This window comes from Tamandua tetradactyla, chromosome 10 (assembly GCF_023851605.1).
Source record: "Tamandua tetradactyla isolate mTamTet1 chromosome 10, mTamTet1.pri, whole genome shotgun sequence".
In the NCBI taxonomy this organism is placed as follows: Eukaryota; Metazoa; Chordata; class Mammalia; order Pilosa; family Myrmecophagidae; genus Tamandua; species Tamandua tetradactyla.
Window position 1 is genome coordinate 37,197,560 of NC_135336.1, and position 6,161 is coordinate 37,203,720.

General features: G+C 42.6%; 1 pseudogene; it reads left to right on the forward strand.

Moving 5' to 3' along the window:
* Nucleotides 1–2,237: 2,237 nt before the first annotated feature.
* Nucleotides 2,238–3,390, forward strand: LOC143647626 (membrane progestin receptor beta-like; annotated as a pseudogene).
* The last annotated feature ends 2,771 nt before the right edge of the window (nt 3,391–6,161 follow it).

Below are 6,161 nucleotides of genomic sequence, written 5' to 3' on the forward strand. Positions count from 1 at the left end.
GTGTCCAAGTCCACCCAACTGGGATGGAACAGTCTCTTCAATAAATGGTGCTGGGAGAACTGGATATCCATATCCAAAAGAATGAAAGAGGACCCCTATATCGCACTTGATGCACACACACAAAAAAAATGCAAAATGGATCAAAGACCTAACCATTAGAGCTAAGACCATAAAACTCTGAGAAGAAAACATGGAGAAGAATCTTCAAGATCTTGTGGTAGCACTCTCCCTCTCTCTAAGCCCAAATCTGCAAGTAAAGCCATTACTCTCCCCTCTACATGGGATGTGACATCTAGAGTGAAAGTCTCCCTAGCAATTTCGGACATGACTGCCAGGGACGAGCTGGGCCCTCGCACTATGGGATCAACAATGCCTTCCTGACCAAAACAGGGGAAAGAAATGTAACAAAATAAGGTCTCCATGGTGTGCCGGTTTGAAAGGATGTATGTAGTTTAGAAAAACCATGTTTTAATCCTAATCCCATTTAATAAAGGCATCTGTTCCTTCTAATCCCTATTCAGTACTATCTGTTGGAAACTTTAATTAGCTTATTTCCATGGAGATGTGACTCAACCAGTGTGGGTATTAAACTTGATTAGATAGAGACATGTCTCCACCCATTTTATGTGGGTCTTGATTGACTTTATTGAAGAAGCACTTTGGAAAAAGCTAGAGAACAACAAGAGAAAGATTCAGAGAGAATAGAGAATGCTGCACCACCATGAAGCAGAGAGCCCACCAGCCAGTGACCTTTGGAGATGAAGAAGGAAAATTCCTCCTGGGGAGCTTCATGAAATGGAAAGCCAGAACAGTAAGCTAGCAGATGACTCCATCTTCGCCATGTACCCTTCCAACCAAGATAGAAACCCTCACTGTGTTCGCCATCTGCATTCTCACTTGAGAGAGAAACCCTGAACTTCATTGGCCTTCTTGAACCAAGGTATCCTTCCCTGAATGCCTTAGATTGAACACTTTATAGACTTGTTTTAATTGGGACATTTCTATGGCCTAACAACTATTAACTTGCAACATATTAAATTCCCCTTTTTAAAAGCCATTCCATTTCTGGTATATTGCTTTCTGGCAGCTAGCAAACTAGAACACATGGTTTAGAGAATTCAAGTAGAGTTGAGAGGCTATTCTGGAGGCTACTCTGATGGAAGCTTTAGCTAAATATTGCTAATTGCCATGGTTTGCCAAAACCCAACCAACATTATTCCTGTTAACCCTAAAAAACCCAGGACCCTTTCTGAGATCCTACGAAAGTTACACACACTGAGTTTACTTTTCAGAAACCTAAAACCTTCAGATGGTTCCTGGGACAGATAAATCCTGAAACCCAGAGGTGCCAGCCTCCAAGAACATCAGCCAGTTCCATCCCCCTATCCCAAAATGTCAACACCCCTTTTCAACATGAAAAAGTTAGAATGGGCATAACCCAAATATCCTTAAAGATAGGGAGAAGGATCAAAGGAGAAACAAGAGTCATAACAGAGAAGTTAGGATTTGAAAAATGAGCATGACTACTGAATCATTGTATTGATATTTCTTTTTAATCTCCAGTGTCTTGGAGCAGCTAGAGGGAAAAACCTGAAATTGTGAAACTGTAACTTATTCCACACTTTGAAATCTGTTCTATACCTACTTGTTAAATGTACTTTGATGGTGCATGGGTGGTTCAGTGGTAGGATGCTTGCCATGCAGGAGACCCAGGTTCAATTCCCTGCCCATGCACACCCCCAAATATATATATACTTTGAAATATATATTTATTTCACAATTAAAAAAAAAAAGAAAAAGATCATGTGTTAGGCAGTTGTTTCAAAGCACAAGCCATGAAAGAAGAAATAGAAAATAGAATCTCCTCAGAATTGAATACTTTTGCACCTCAAAGGACCTTGTCAAGAAAGTGAAAAGTAGCTCTACTCAATGGAAAATAATATTTGGTAACCACATATCCAATATGGGTTTAATATCTATAATAAATAAAGAAATACTACAACATGACAATAAAAAGACAAAGTACCCAATTTTAAAAATGGGCAGCCTGCCTCTCCGCTATGCCTGGCAGCCAGGTCAGAGCAGCCCTCCAAAAGCCTGCAGCCAGTAATGCAGGAATAACTCTGCAGGCTGGGCTGGCAGTGCCACCATGTGCATAGGCTTATAGGCTTGGTCACTGCCCCTCTCAGCCATCTTCTTGCCATCTGTGCTGTTCCCACTCACAGTGACACGAGGCGATGCCACGGAATCTGCTTGCTGAGTTCAGTGCCCTCCTCAGTGCTCAGTACAAAGCAAAAGGTAATGTAGTTTTCAATTCCTCCCCCACCCCACACACACACACCCCGTCCTGACTGAGCTATGCAGAAATAGCCAAGCTGTCAGCAGCCGTGACGACCCCCACCGTGGAGTGCCTCGGCACCCTGTCTGTAAGTGATCTTGAAAGATGGGCTGCCCAACATGCCTTGTACTGTCCCAGAGACAGATTTACCATGGCTCTTCCAGGTGCATTAAATCCACACTGGCTACTGCCCCACAGGCCTTGAGTGGTGCCTCTTTCATAACTACAATGAGGTAGTCAATGTCTGGACCCACCTACTTACTGGCGGCTCTGGCAATCCTCTTGTGATTCTGAGACTTTGCTGAAGAGAAGCCTTGCCAAGAGCCTCCCCTCAACCCCTGCCCCTGCTCCTCTTTACCCTGTCCTCAATCACTTACCTCAAGTGCAGCTTTCTGGCCCACCAGCTGCAGCCCAAGTCAGAGCTCTCTTACTACACCTTCTACTTTGTGGGCTATGTTGGCACGAGAGTTTACCATATGTCTTGGCCCACTTCTACAGCTTTGATCAGGCCTGGTGTGAGAGGTTCTGGTTTTCTTTTGGCCTGCTGCTGCTTTCTGTAGCTGATTGTCTTGTGCTGGCTGTGCTATGACACATATGGTTACCGGAGGCCTTAACCAGTCATGAGGAAGATCTGTTAAGTAGTGTTCCAGGGCTGGCCTTCATCCTAGACCTCAGCCCCGTAGCATAGAGTGTGGCCCTCTGCCACCTGGTTGCCTGCCCAGGAGCAGGCAGCATGATACCACACCTACCAAATCCTATTTTTCCTGGTTAACACCTGCTTCTTCTCCTGCCTTGTGCGTGAGAAGTACTTCCCAGGTTCCTGTGACATTGTGGGTCATGGGTATCAGATTTTCCACATCTTTCTGTCTGTCTGCACACTCTCCCAGCTGGAGGCCATCCTCCTGGACTACCAGGGGTAGGGATCTTTCTGCAGTCAGCTATCTGTCCATATGGCCTACCTCTCCTTTTTCTCCTTGGTGGCCTGCAGTACGGCCGCTGCAGCCCTTCTGAGGCACAAAGTCAAGGCTAAACTGACTGAGAAAGATTCCTGAGGCTGGCAGTTGAGGCTATGTGAATAGATTAAGCCAGTCGTGATTTGGGAAAACAATAAACAGTAGCAGGTGACTTTTTTTTTCTGAGGTTTAGCATTATAACTAACACATATTTCTAAGGATATGCTATGATTGCAGCATTGGGCGAGCCAAAGGATTCAGGAGTTTCGTTGTTGTTCATAACAGGGCTATTCCTTTTCCCTCTGGCTTGTAGCCTTACAGGGCAGAGGAAGGGAAAGGACCTCAGCTAAGAGTTATGGGGCACTGAATTGGGAGAAGTCTCTTCATATCTGAAAACAGTAGCATCTTGACTATAGATTTGAGGGGCAAGTCCTAGAACCAAAGGGATAATAAAATTAGACTAGAAAGTAGATGGCTGGCCCTTGGCCTATAGGAATAACTATTCAACTTTTCTGGTCTTTGGTAATTGAATAAATTGGGGCAAGAACCCTATTTCATTTGGATTTCAGATTTCCCAGGGTAGAGAAGTCAGAATCTTCAAGATGCTTCAGTGAAAACCTTAGAATGAATTATTCAATTCATCTGATTTCAGGCTCCTTTCTCTTGTCTGTTGCAACACTGACTCTTTTCTCAGTATGACTATCTGCCTGGCAGTTCTCTCTGAAGTGCTGTTCATTCTTGTGATGGTTTGAATTTATTGTGTACCCCAAAAAAGCCACGTCCTTTGATCCTCATTCAGCACTGCTGGGTGGTATCTTTTTTATTGTTTCCATGGAGATGTGACCCACCCAGTTGTAGGTGGTAACTTTTGATTAGATGGCTTTCATGAATATTCATGTCCACCCATTCAAAGTGGGATTGCTTACTGGAGCCCCTTAAGAGGGAACCATTTTGGAAAAAGCTTTAGATCATGCAGCCAGAGACCTTTGGAGATGAAGAAGGGAAACGCCCTCAGGGGAGCTTCATGAAACAAGAAGCCAGGAGAGAAAGCTAGCAGATTTCACCATGTGCCCTTCCAGCTGAGGGAGATAAACCCCGAACTTCATCGGCCTTTCTTGAGTGAAGGTTACCTCTTGTTGGTGCCTTAATTTGGACATTTTCATAACCTTGCCTTAATTTGGACATTTTCACAGCCTTAGAACTATAAACATGCAATTTAATAAATCTTCCTTTTTAAAAACCATTCTGTTTCTGGTATATCACAGTCTGGTAGGTTGCAAACTGGAACAACTCTGATCTCTACCCTGCATGGTAATATAAAGGACTTCAGGAAATGCTTGGATATCCATGGATAGCTAGGAAACTTGTTTGCATATAATACTAATGTAAACAGTACTAGACACTGTAGTGCCAAGAGCCACCAGGAGCCCAGTCAACAAGTGTAGATACTCTTTGGTATCAGCACCCTTCTCTTTTCCACCTCTGGACCTCAGGGTCACTTGAGAGCGATTAGGGCTGCCTTACATATAGGCCAGAAGGTCTGGAGGTTGCTTGATGAATTTTTAGATTGTGGCCAGCATGTTCAAATATCTGTAGGTAGGGTGAATTGGCTCTAAGGGTCCCTCTAGGGCTCAAGAGGAACCTAAGATCCAAGACAGGCAGGTCTGCTTCAGCTTAGAGCAGAACTCCTAAAATAATCAAGCCCCAAACAGGTGGGCATGTGTGCTCACTGTATGATGGCCCCTGAAGGCTTCTCTAGGTGAGAATATTGCTACCCTGAAGCTTCTGTGGGGTGGAAGGTGTTTATGATTGAAATGTTCTGTCATCACAGTCCTCTCCCACGAGAACTGAACTTTGGTACTCACCCAGTGAAGGAGCCTGTAGAGAGATAAGGGCTGTGGTAGCCTTCTCCTCAGAGGCATACATTTCCTCTCAGTATAGGTTCCTATTTACTAAAAAGGGAAACGGCTTGTTTTAATTTCAGTTTCATCACCTCTTCTATTACTGTGTTGCTTTGTTATCTTCAGATCTTTGTTTTCTTCCTTCCGCTGAGAGATTTGCAGGGTTTGTACCTTATAAATGGAAATATTTGGACATTTTACCTAATATATGACCATGTGGAATTTTCTGTTTTTGGGTTGGGATAAAAAAAAAATAGTTCCTTGCTTTCCAAGCAATGAATGAAGGAAATACCACAAAGCCAGACTCGCCAATCAAAAGCCTCTTTCAGCCTGTGTTTGGACAAAATGGGAAGCAGCAAGAAACATATTCAATGGCTATTTTTAAACATACTCCTGCAATCTTTATCTCAATAAAGCATATTTATTATTAGCAACATTGTTTACTTAGGTGGATTTCTCCTGTTACTACTCAAATGCCTCTATTCCACCTAAGTGTCTTATATAAACCCCTGGTGTATAGGCCAAATTAATGGCAAATAAAGGTAGCAAAACTTAACTGGGTTGAATTTGACGAGGGGATGGGGGAATTGTACAGATGTATTGAAAGTAGAGGATCTATTAAAAATAGAGACTAGAAATTGTTTGAAAATGTCCTTATTATTTCAAAGACTATTCTTTTTGAAAATTGTAAGGAAGGTATAAGGGAAGAAGCTAGGGGATATGTAAGTATGAGACAAGTGCTTGAATATAAATCCAAGTTAAATCCACTATTTTTTAAAAGGCAAAACAGGAAGTAGAGCAGTGATGCTCAAATATAGTTCATAGTCTATAACTGCTAATGTTCTGTGACATGGTAATTTCAGAAAGTGAAATTTAACTTCCAGGTATTACATAAACTTTGTATCCTTAATTTACACAAGTATTGGTCAAAGTAATTGGAATTTAAAAATAACAGTTCTTCACAGTTAT